Below are 11,752 nucleotides of genomic sequence, written 5' to 3' on the forward strand. Positions count from 1 at the left end.
ATACAGGGTCTGGCACAAACAATGCCCCCTTTTTTATTACAAAAACTTTCATTACAAAATCATAAGCGTGTAATTCTGTAACGTCACAGTATCACACTCAAGGATGGCACGTGACATTTTAGGTGAAATGTCCCAGTTAAAACTACAAGTTATGCACCCATTTTATTACCCTTCCGACTGCACCCAAGCAGGCGTCCCTTCTGCCAGGCCCTGGGTATCATCAGGTTGTCATTTCGTACCTACGAAAGCCCCAGCAGGTGGCTGCTGGCATTCATTCCCATTGTACAGGCTGACAAACTGAGAATCAGGAAGGTTAAGCCACTTGTACCAAATCACACAAGGCAGGACTGGGATTCCAAACTCCAGCGTCGCTCCTCTCATCTGTAACGGCTTCCTTGGGTCCGTATTGCAGGCATCCTCCTGCGTAAGCTCAGCCCCACTGAACGGGCTGGGTCTTGAAAGAGCTCCCCTCCATGAACCCCCAAAAGGAGGCAGGCCTTACGATCATACAACGAAAAGGGCACTGGAACTCTCAGGCTCCAACCCCATTGTTAAGCGAGTGAGGGAGGCCTCAGGATTAAGGTCTGTGAGCTCTGCTCCACCCAGCCACCCCAACTCCAGATCACTGCTCTCCGCCCAGAGGCAGGGCTGGCCCTTGACACCCCCGAAGGTAATGTTCAGACCTCAGGGCTCTGAGCATCCTTTACATAGCCCACTGAGGGCAGGATGGGCGGAGGTGGAGGAGGAGAAAGAACCACCCCCCGACTTCAGACACAGTGCAAACCCACAGACCAGTGATCGGCCACGGCCACGGTAACCTCCCCCTTACAGAATCTCGGAACTCACAGCTGCTCTGGGCTCAGGCTGCAGGTGGGCGCTCCGCCAGGGCCTGGCCTCAGCCCCCAAGCCCTCCCCACAAAGGCACCCTGGACCAGAACGGACCGGGTGTGCCCTCCACTGCTCGACACCTGCTGCTGTGAGGGGCACCGTCGGCCCATCAAAAAGCCATTGCCCCTTCCGTGGAGAGACGGTCTCGGATGTTTCAGAGCAAATTAATTTGACTTTACATGGCCTTCTCTCTGCTCTCAATTACCAAGGAGAGATCTGATACTCATTTACATTATTATGCTCTCGGGGACAGAGAGCCCCGTTTCAAAGGCCAAGTAAAGGGCACGCGTCCATAAGGGGAGCAGCCCTTAGCGGAAGTCGACACAGAACATCTTGTCTCTGCCATTTCTTTTTAAACTCAAGCTCCCTTCCCCTTCCCAGCAACCTCACTGTAATAACAGGGTACCTGCCTGAACACGGACCTCTGTCCTGGCCTCCCACCAGAGTCTCGGGCTGCACAGTGCAGCCCCGTCCCCATGGCACCCATGCATTATGGGATGCGGAACCAAACAGGCTCGGTTCTTCCCGTCACTGGCCATGAGACCTTGGGCAAGCGATGTGACTTTGTGAGCATCCGTTCTCAGCTGGAAAGTAGAGATACAACACCAGCCACATAGAGCAATGTCGTGCGTTGGCTGGGAGGGCAAGAGGGCCGGCGTTCTGAGCCTGGCCCACAGTGCCTGCACCCAATGTCAGGGGACCCTGCTCGGGGAAACCTCGGTCCTTCGGGAGCCCTGTCCCTGTCTCCCGCCACCTTTTTCCTGCCTGCCACCCCCACGTCTTCATTCCTCTCAATGGCATCTCTGCAGGAATGCCACCTGGGAATACAGGCCACCAGGGCCTCCCCGCCACTTCCTGTGTCCCATTGATCAGCTCTGACCTACGCTTGTTTCCAGCCTCCTGAGACGCACTGCCCTAGAAGATGTCCCGATGCCACGGAGAGAGACTGGGCCGGCCTCCCCGGGGCCCTCAGTCCCAACGCAGCCAGTGCGGCAGCCCTGAAGAGATGAGAGGGGCCCGGCAGAGGCCGATCCCACGAGGTGTGGGGCTCCCAGCGAGCTCGGTCTGCGCATAATAAAGTGTTGGCTCCTTGGCACCTGTGACTTACTCCGCTCTGCCCTCTTCTTCCCCGGGGCTCTGGAGGGTTGATGGGCTGTAGCGGGGGGTCGAAGTGTCCTGAGGAAGGGCACCAACCCAGACTCTCTGTGGTTTGGGGTGACATAGTGTTACTTGTCTCCCTCTATTTCTACATGCAGCGTTCTTGCTCCTCCTCTTCATTCAGCCGGGTGGAATACAAGTGTCACCTTCCCCCAGGAAGTCTTTTCCCTGATAAATCCAACTGTAATAGCACCTCCGTTCTCCCTTAATTCCCGTACATGCTCTATCATATTTCCCTCATCTATTGCTCTTCTGCGTTGTGTGTGTATGTGCGGGTAAACGTCCGAAAAATTCTGGTGAATGAACAAACCAATGAACAAACTGATGAGCCTACACATACTGCATGTGTGTGACATGTTGGCCATGCATGCCTGCCTGCGAATGTCTGCTCCCCGCCGCCCCCCTCTCCCGCACGAGACGTACGTAGCCCTCCCCCACACACCACCGTGCACCTGTGTACAAACTGCGCCCCCCCTGCCCAAGCCACGTCCGTGGCTTGGATACCGGCTGCTTCAAACATCCTTGAAGTATTTGTAACAGAATAACTATCAGCTCTTTACTGATCACATTCTGAGGTACCAGGGGTCAGGATATTTTTTTTGCAGGGTTGAGGGACACAAGTCAACCACGACCACTTATGAGTCGGAGCTTGCTCCAAGAAGGGGCAGTCTCAGCTCTGGCCATCCTCACCAGAGGCTGTGGGTCATGGTGGGAAGGGGAGAGGTGGGCGGGAGGAAAATTCAGGGATCCCAGCCTGGGGAGACCTCACCTCTTCCCGTTGTTCCGACGGCGTGAGTCAGTGCACAGTGCGATTTCTGGGGGAGACGCTCCCGCTAGGTGAGCCTGGAAGCAGCTGCTACTTGAGGAGCGTGGCGCGCTATTTACAGAGAGCGGCGAGCTGCTGCGTTAGTTTGCCAGAGCTGCCGAAACAGACGACCACAGTCAGAGTGGGTGCGCAACGGAAAGCGGTTTCCTCGCCGTTCTGGGGGCTGCAGTCTGGGATCGGGGTGTCCCAGGCCCAGCTTCTGCCAGAGCCTCTCTCCGCGGCTCGCAGATGGCCGCCTTCTCGCCGTGCCCTCACGGGGTCTCTCCTCGGTGCTCACGCATCCCTGGTGTCTCTCTGTGTGTCCCCATTTTCCCTTCACACAGACTGGATCAGGGCCCGTTCTAATAGCCTCATTTTAACTGAATCGTCTCTTTAAAGGCTGTGTCTCCAAATGTGGTCTCATTCTGAAGGATACCGGGCATCAGGGATCCAACAGGAACTTCGTAGGAGTCACAATTCAGCCCGTAAAACATACTATGCGGACATAGGTGGTGATTCAGTTTATTAATAATGATTGTTATGTATGTGGTATTCGGATAAAGGTGTCCCAAGCTGCCAGTTGGATCCCTAGACAAAAGCAACTCTGGAAGGCAGGACAAGTTTCCTACGGATGCCCTGGCATTGGAGACTTGCGGACACGTTCAGACCTGACAGCTCTGAGTCCCCCCCTGAGTGCGCTCTGTGTTGGCAGCACCGCTCATTCAGACCAGGTTTGTTGAGCGCCTGCTACGGGCCAGGCGCTGTTCCCCAAAGTGGGGAGTGAGCAGAACCCCCATCTTCTTCTCTGGAGGGAACGTCCTACCTGGGGAGACAGACAGTAAGCAAGAAAATAAAAAATGCTGTCAGAGGGTGAGAAATGCTATAAAGAAAAAGAAAGATGCCGTTATCACGTGAGTTCGCTGTTGAAGGTTTACTGGAGGGTGATTTTACGAAGTACAGGTTTGTGAAGGAGGAAACTTGTCATATTATTTTTCAATGACGAGCAAGTGATGCATCCGAAAGCTTCAGCCCATGTAGTAACAGCAAAGCTTTCCTCATTGCTCAGCAGAAAAGAGAAATCCCGCAGATGCTCACTGAGAGGCAATCGAACATCCTAGAACATGACACCTGTCCCCTGCCTCTCAGATCCGCCAGCATGACGCAGCCTGCTGCAGGAGGTACTGACTCACCTGGGTGCTCCTCCGTCTCTACCGCTTCTGTGACCCTGGGTGTCAAAGTGACTCATGTCTGGGACTCTGCTTTCCCCCGCCCTGTGTGACCTCAGGCAGTCCACTTTCTGTCCGAGCCTTCCTCCACTGTCCGTACAAGGGCTCTAGGGCTCATCCCAGCTCCAAGGCATCCGGTGAGGGGTCAGAGTTCAGGGAGCACGCAGCACAGTGCCTGGCACGCAGACGGCACCCAGGAAACAGTGGGTTGGTCTCCTGAACTCTGGGTGCGGACACACTGCTCCCTGATGGTCGAGTCTGAGGCTGCACTACACATGACACCCTGCTGACCCCCCCCCCCAAATGCTTCCCAAGGTGGGCATGTCCAATGTCATGGATCCGGTGACCACCCCAAATGCTTCCTCTTGCTTCCAAGCCCCAAGGTCATTTTTAACAGTACGCTAAAAAAAAAACAAAAAAAAAAACCCTGGACCTTCAGGACAAGAAGAAAGCCTCAAGGTAATTATACAGTTAATGAAATCAAGCCTCGGAGAGGGGAAAAAAGTCTGTCCAAAGATGCTCAAAGACAGACCTGAGTTTAGAGCTCAATTAACATTTATTCACTCGTAAGTATTTATTGGCCTTGCCGCCCCATGTCGCTGGCGCTGCTGAAGGCACTGAAGAGAAGCTGAGAATAGGATGGCTTTGTGGAGCTTCCAGTTTACTGGAGGAGACAGGCAATAAACTTGGCCGTGGCCCTGGGCCCTGATGCCCCCCTGAAGTCTGCCTGCTGCAGGTCATGCCCCTGTGTCTGCACCACCCTAGCCCTGCCCACAGCCATCCCCAGGCCAACATAGGCCCAGCCCCATCCCAAGGCCCCTGGCTGTCCACACAGCCCAGGGCTGAGGTCTGAGGTTTGGCGTTTCTTCCCAACCCTAAAGATCATAAACGGGAAGGCCGGGGGAGGGGGACGTCATAGCGGGGTGTTGGCTGTGCCCGCGGAGGGCTCTGGGTGTGATTTAGGGCCGGGCCAATCCCTCGTGATTATCTGCAGGAGGTGATAGGCTGCCAGAGCTGTGTTCTCAGCTCAGGCCCGGTTGCTGATGGACCTGTCAATGTGGACAACTACCTTCAGAGCAAACGGTGACAGATTCTAAGCAGCAGCCCTGGTGACAAGGTGAGACAGTCACCCTGCCACCCCTCATTAAGAACTATCACTGCTCCCACTCCATGTGGGTCTGCAAGGAAAGAGGGACGGTGCTCAGCGTTCCTCAACAGCACTTCTGAGAGGCAGGTGGTGGGGGTCCGTGGCCCCGTCACCCACCCCGTGTATTCTGTGCATGGGAGCGGCTTCTCCACCTTCCGATCTAGGTTTGCGGCCTTCCTGCCAGGCTGGCTGCAGGCAGTGGGGGAGACCCAGCCACACTGGCCCAAAGCTCTGGATCTGACCTTGTCCCCAGCTTATGCGTGGGGGGTGGGTCTGCAGCAGGAGGTGGAAGGGCTCCGGGGGAAGCCATTCTTAAAGGCACCGTGGCCTTGCCCCCTGGTAAACTGAGTCCAGTGACTACGGCTGGCTCCAACCAACCAACCACAAAAGTAGCCGTTCATTGTCGTTGTGTGGGGACGGGGGAATGGGCGGAAGGTAAGCACGGGAGGGGAGGGTTGAGGATGCTCCCCCACAAGCAGGCATTGCAGCTGAAGGAGGACAAGGAGACCCAGGGCTCGGCGTGCCAACCCAGGCGTCCTTGGCAGGAACAGCGGGGGCCGCAGGTAGGAGGGGCCTTCACCTTCGCCACCTCCCTCTGGTCAAAGCCAGCGCCGCCGGCTCTCTGTGGGAGGTAGCGGGGCCCTGTCTCTAGGAATTGGCTTGGGTTCACTCCTGTCCTTGTTATTTTTTTAAGCCGTGACCTTGAGCAGTTCACTAAACCCCTCTAGACCTCGGTGGCTTCTTCTATGATCGGGGGTGGGAGGGGACACGCTGCTGGCCGAGTCCCTCTGCGCCTTCAAAGCACCAGGACAAGGGTTAGATGCCTGCGGGAGCCCCCCCGCTTAGCCACGGTTTTGCTTTTTGAAGTTCTGTTACCTGCAGTCCAAAAATGTTAAATGGAAAACTCCAGAAATAGTCAGTGCCTAATTGTGCATGGTTCTGGGTCGTATGCTGAAATCTCGTGCCCGCCCGCTCGGTCCCACCCAGGACACGAATTATCCCTTTTCCAGCATCTCCATGCTGTGTGCCCTCGCCTCTCATTAGTCACTTAGTTGACGGCTCAGTTGTCAGACGGATGGTCACGGTATCTCAGTGTGCATGGTCAGGTCATGCTGATGGGAGCCTGGTGCTCTGTCACCTGCCTTTAGCATTCCCTGCGTCATGCAGGCACGGTACCGTCTCACACCCCATGGAGAAGGTGAGTATACTGTGACTCAGCAAGATGTTGAGAGAGAGGGGCCGTGTTTATATAACTTTGTTACAGTATATTTTATAATTGTTCTCATGTATTATTAGCTGTGGTTCATCCCTTCTTGTGCCTAATTGATACGTTAAACTTTATCACAGATATGTGTGTAGGGAAAAAAGTCATAGTACTTTCAGGGGTCTGCACTGCCCCCAGTTTCAGGCACCCACCGGAGGTCTTGGGACCTAGCCCCCCGTGATAAGGGGAGAAACTGAGGCTCAGGAAGCCTGGGAGATGACTGAGTTAGCGCTAAGGAGCTGAGATGAGGGCTCAGCATCCCCACCTCCAAGTGCAGAGCCCTTCCTGAGACGGGCATGCTGGCCTTCTCCCAATGCCATGGCCTGGTCCTCTGGCCAGTTTGGGGAGAGGCTAAAGGTGGGGTCAGGCTCGGCGACAGGCAGGGACCTGCTGAGCCCAGCCCTCACCGCTGTTCGCCTCTGGGTCCGCTCCCATCTCCAGGAGCCTCCCTCAGAGGCAGAGAGGGACCGAGGGAGGCTCCGTGGTGGCTCCCCGGACTTGCAGGAACCCAGTTTCATGCCCACTGGGTAGAGTGACTTATACCAAATTGCCATGCCATGAGATGCCGTCAGATAGATTTGAATGTGTCCTTTCTGAAAGAGAGGTGAGTGGAATCCCTGTCGCCGCTGGTGGCCCAGCTGCAGCAGGGCACCAGATGCCTCCATCACAGCTGGGCAGGCGACACGGCTCCTGGTCCCAGGACCACTGCCCGCCCTGTGGTGAACTTGGAAGACAGGGGCTGGGGGAGAGGCAGGCAGGGGTGTTCTCTGTGGTTGAGGAGCAGACTCGGGCAGGGTGGTGTCTTCCTGCCTTTTCCCTTCACTTCTCAGCCTTCCCTGGTGTCTGAGTGGGGTCGGGGGCTCCACCACAGTCTCCCCGAGACCCGTGTCTCCCTCTGCCATCGGCAGCTCTTTGCTCCCTCACCGCTCTTCCCCCACCCACCTGTGAGCTCAGGGCCCAACTCATGGTCCGTGCTATGGAAATTCACCCACCTGTGCAGTGTTTACCAAGTGCCTGCTACGGGCCAGGCACTAATCCAGCAGCAGAGATGTAGCAGTGACCAAAGGAGACGTTCACGCCTTCGTGGAATTTACCTTTAGTTTGGAGTAGGGCCAAAGAGCAAACAGGAGAAGAAAGTCAAACATGGGAGCCAAGGATTCAGTAATGAAGAGTGCGGGAAGAAACCTGAAGCAGGGGAGGGGCTGGGGGAGCAGCACAGAGGACAGTCTAGGCGGAGTGGGCAGAGGAAGACTCTTTGAGAAACAGACATTTATGTACAGACCTGCGGGGCATGAGATTGCCGACCATGTCTGTAACTTAAGGAAGAATATCGGAAACTGAGGGCCCGGCCGGTGCAAAGGCCCTGAGGTGGGCATGTGAAGGAGGCGAGCTGGGTGAGCGAGGCGGGGTGGACACAGTCTAAGAGGTGATGGGAGCCAGATAGTGTGCGACTTTGTAAAGGTGTTGGCTTTGACACGGAAAGATTAGGGAGCCATTTAGGATGCTCAAGCATCCCACTTCACCCTGGACTGAGAGGGTTCCCGGGACCCGGGTCTGTCAGTGCTGAAACCAGAAAGTTCCAGGCAGACGAGAGCAAGGCAGTCACCGTGGAGCTATTGCAGGGGTTAGAGCCAAGCTATAACATCCTCTGACCTCGGTTTGACAAGGGGCAGTCTGGTCACTGGGTAGCGAATAAACTCCAGGGGGCGAAAGCAGAATGAGAGGGCAGAGTTTGAAGGCCACTGACCAAGGTGAAGGTGAAGGTGGGCCACTCAGCCAGAGCGGCGGCAGTGGAGCCATGAGAAGTGGGAAGACTGAGTAGATTTAGAAGGCAGCACCAGCTGGCGATGGAGAAGTGAGTGCCCATCCCCCGAGTGGATGACCTGGCAGGGGGGCCCCTGGCAGGTGACGTGCCCAGCTGCCCAGATGACAAGAGAAGTTATCGTGTCTCTGCCTCCCCCAAAGTTCCCCTCAGCCTCGCCTCGTCCTAGGTGGGAGGAACCAAAATGCAGTGAGCCCCTGCATGTTCAGGATGCTGTCACCTGTGCCACCTGCGAAGGCACTGAAGGCAAGGCATGGACCCCTCCTTACAGAGAGGAGATCGAGGCTCGGGGCGGGGAGCGCTAAACTCCTGGGCACCCGGCAAGCGACTCAGAGCTGGGACGCCACCCTGGGCTCTCACCTCCACCGGGTGTCAGGCAGGCCTGGTTTCAGGGCCAGCCCAGCCTCGTGTGACTCACCTGGGACACTCCAGAGCCTCCGTTTTCTCATCTGTGACATAGAGACAGCGACCCGTGCTGGCTTCGTCGCCACAATGAATAAAGGAGACCACGCGTGTAAAAGCGCCGGGCTCGGGGCCCGGCAGCTGGTGCAGAGTCAGCCCTCACTAAAGGCAGTTTCTCTTTCTTTCTCTGGACGCCTCTCCTCGCCCCCCCCTACCAAGCCTTCCTGCACGAATTTAAAGAACGCTCTTAAGGACTCTTTGGGGGAGCCCAGCGGAGCCATGCTGGGTCAGCCGAATGGGGACATCTTCTTCTCTGAAGGCAGATGATTTCCTCGAGATGCTGAAGTAGTTCCCAAGCAGCCTCCAGGCTGACTTGTGCAATAATAAGCACACGGATGTGAGCACTAACGGAGCCCATTCCTTGTCCAGCAAACCAGAACGGAGGCGCTTGGGGCTGCAGACATCAGGACTTCCTCCCAGCTCCGCTCTCCGAGGCCAGAGTCTTCTTTCGCACCTGCCCTCTTCTCTTCAGTCACTTGTTCATTTGGGAAGTGACCCCGCACACATTTACAGAGCACCTGTTGTGTTCCAGGCATTGCGCCAGACACTGGGGACCAAGCCGGGGTCAAAGGGACAGGGACCTGTCCACCCGGTGTTTGCAGCCCAGTAACTACAGGCACAGGGCTCTCCAGCTTCAACCACAGTACCTGGCACATAAAAAAAAGTGGTAATGACGATAATAGTAACAGCAGCTCCTATTTCTCATTTGAAATCGACTTTACATAGAGTGAAACGCTCAGATCTCTCAAGTGTGATGTCATTGTGGTTTTAATTTGCTTCTCTGATCATTGATGACGTTGGGCATCTTTCCCCATGTCTTTTGGCCACCTGTGTGTCCTCTTCAGAGAAGTGTCCACTCAGGCCCTTTGCCCATTTTTTAATTGTGTTGTCTGTCTGCTCAGTGTTGAGCAGTGTTATATTTTGGAAACTAACCCCTCATCAGAGGTATTGTTGGCAAATATGTTCTCCCATTCAGTGGGTTCCCTTTTCATTTTGTCAATGGCTTCTTTTGCAAAGGGGGGGGGGTGGCTTGAGGGATGGGGACGGGAGGAGACTTGGCTTAAGGCAATGGATGCACGATGCAGCGCCCGGATGATGTATTGTTGCGTTGCGCACTTGACACCTGAATGACTTTATGGACCAATGTCACCCCGATACATTCCATTAAAAACATATAGTGTGCTGTTCAACCAGTTGTGACCAATGCCAATCCCAACAGAACATTCACTCACTCCAGAAAGTTCCCTTAGGACTCTTCCCGGTGGAACCCCTCGCCCCGCCCCCAAGCCACCGCTGTCCAGAGCTGTATCATTACAGGTTAGTTTTGCCTGTTAGAATTTCACAGAAATGAGATCACACAAAATATACGTGTGTGTGTGTGTGTGTGTGTGTGTGTGTGGACTTCTTTCACTCAGCTCTTGAGATTCATCTGTATTGGATAACTCAGTAGTTCACAGCCTTTCCTTTTTCCCGAGCAGTGTTTCATTGCGCCAATACACAATCTTTTCATCTGTTTTCTGATGGGTGACTCTTTAGGCTGTTTTCATTTGAGAGCTGTTATGTAGGAGCTGCCATCGACTTTGCATTTGGAGCTTTTTATTTTCGTTTCTCTGGGAGAAATACTAGACCTGGAGAGCAGAGTCACAGGGTAAAACGTGTATTTAATTCTCGCGAGATTGCCAGACTGTTCTCCCAAGCGGCTGAGCCATTTTTCGGTCCCACCGGTGGGGTCCCGGCTCCCCCCACACTCACCCACATTTCCTGGGCTTGATCTTTTCATTTTAGCCATCCTGGGGGGTGGGGGTGAGCCGGGGGATCTCATTTTGAGATCCAGGCAGACGAGAATGCTTCCACTAGCATTCTCTGATGAGTAATGACCTGGAGACCTTTTTCATGTGCTCATTGGCCATTTGCTTATATTCTTGAGTGAAGTGTCTGTTTCACTTATTCTTATTGAATTGCTTGCCTTTATACTATCAAGTTCTATGAATTCTTTATATGTTCGGGGTGCAAGTCCTTTGTCAACTATGTGTTTGGCCGTATTTCCTTCCAGCCTGTGGCTTGCCTATCTATTTGTTTTCTTGCAGATACATTTTGATGAGCAGGAGTTTTTATTTTTGGTGAAACTCAGTTTATTGTTTTTCCTTCTGCGATTCATGCTTTTTAATCCCTTTCTAAGAAACCACCGCCTGCCCCAAAGGTTGTGAAGACACCCTCCTATCTTTTCCTGCGAGCAACCTTATTTTTATCTTAGCTCTTATATTTACAACTGAATTCACTCGTGATATACCAGGAACTGGGCCGAATGCTTGACGTGGAGTGTTTTACTGAATTCTCCTTTATGTTTTTGACGTAGGTATGGACACGATCTCCATTTTCATTTACATCTTTTGTTGTGTTTCGTTTATTGAGTCACTTGTTGATTTCACAGACACTCATGTAAAACTCACTTTGGAGCTGAGTGGACCTGCCCCTGTATTTGCATTTGACCCCACACGTAGAAGACCCTCAGTCCCCAGCCACAGAGAACCCAGGCGGCCCAGGAAAGGCCTTCACAGAAGAAGAGAGCTTGGGAGAGCCTTGGGAGGTTGAGTAAGATGCTAATATTCAAGTATCAGGAGAAGACGCACAGAGGAAGGGGGAATCCCTGGGCCGAGGCATTCCTCCCGCGGGGGTGGTTGGCCCAGTGGCCACAAGAGTGGAAATCACAGTGATGGCCCCAGGTCTTCATCTCCCCCCACTCCCTTCCTTGTTATAGGACCTTGGAGTTGCTACAGGCAAAGCTCTTCCTTTCCCATGCAACATCTTTTAAAGATTTTATTTATTTATCTTTAGAGGGGAAGGGAAGGAGAGAGGGAGAGAAATATCAATGTATGGTTGCCTCTCATGCATCCCCTGTTGGGAACTGGCCTGCAGCCCAGGCATGTGCCCTGACTAGGAATCGAACTGTGGTTGTTTGGTTCACAGGCCCACACTCAAT

At 54.1% G+C, this 11,752-nt stretch overlaps 1 protein-coding gene across 2 annotated transcripts in view; it reads left to right on the forward strand.

Moving 5' to 3' along the window:
• MYO18B (myosin XVIIIB) overlaps positions 1–1,975 on the forward strand; it is a 230,171-nt gene extending 228,196 nt beyond the window's left edge. For both annotated transcript variants that reach the window (XM_037052378.1, XM_037052379.1), the window contains one exon: positions 1,785–1,975. The gene's annotated coding sequence lies outside the window, so the exon portion shown is untranslated. The remainder of the gene's footprint in view (positions 1–1,784) is intronic.
• Positions 1,976–11,752: the final 9,777 nt, after the last annotated feature.

Source organism: Sturnira hondurensis, unplaced genomic scaffold (assembly GCF_014824575.4).
Source record: "Sturnira hondurensis isolate 20B ecotype Veracruz unplaced genomic scaffold, ASM1482457v3 Scaffold0007406, whole genome shotgun sequence".
Taxonomy (NCBI): domain Eukaryota; kingdom Metazoa; phylum Chordata; class Mammalia; order Chiroptera; family Phyllostomidae; genus Sturnira; species Sturnira hondurensis.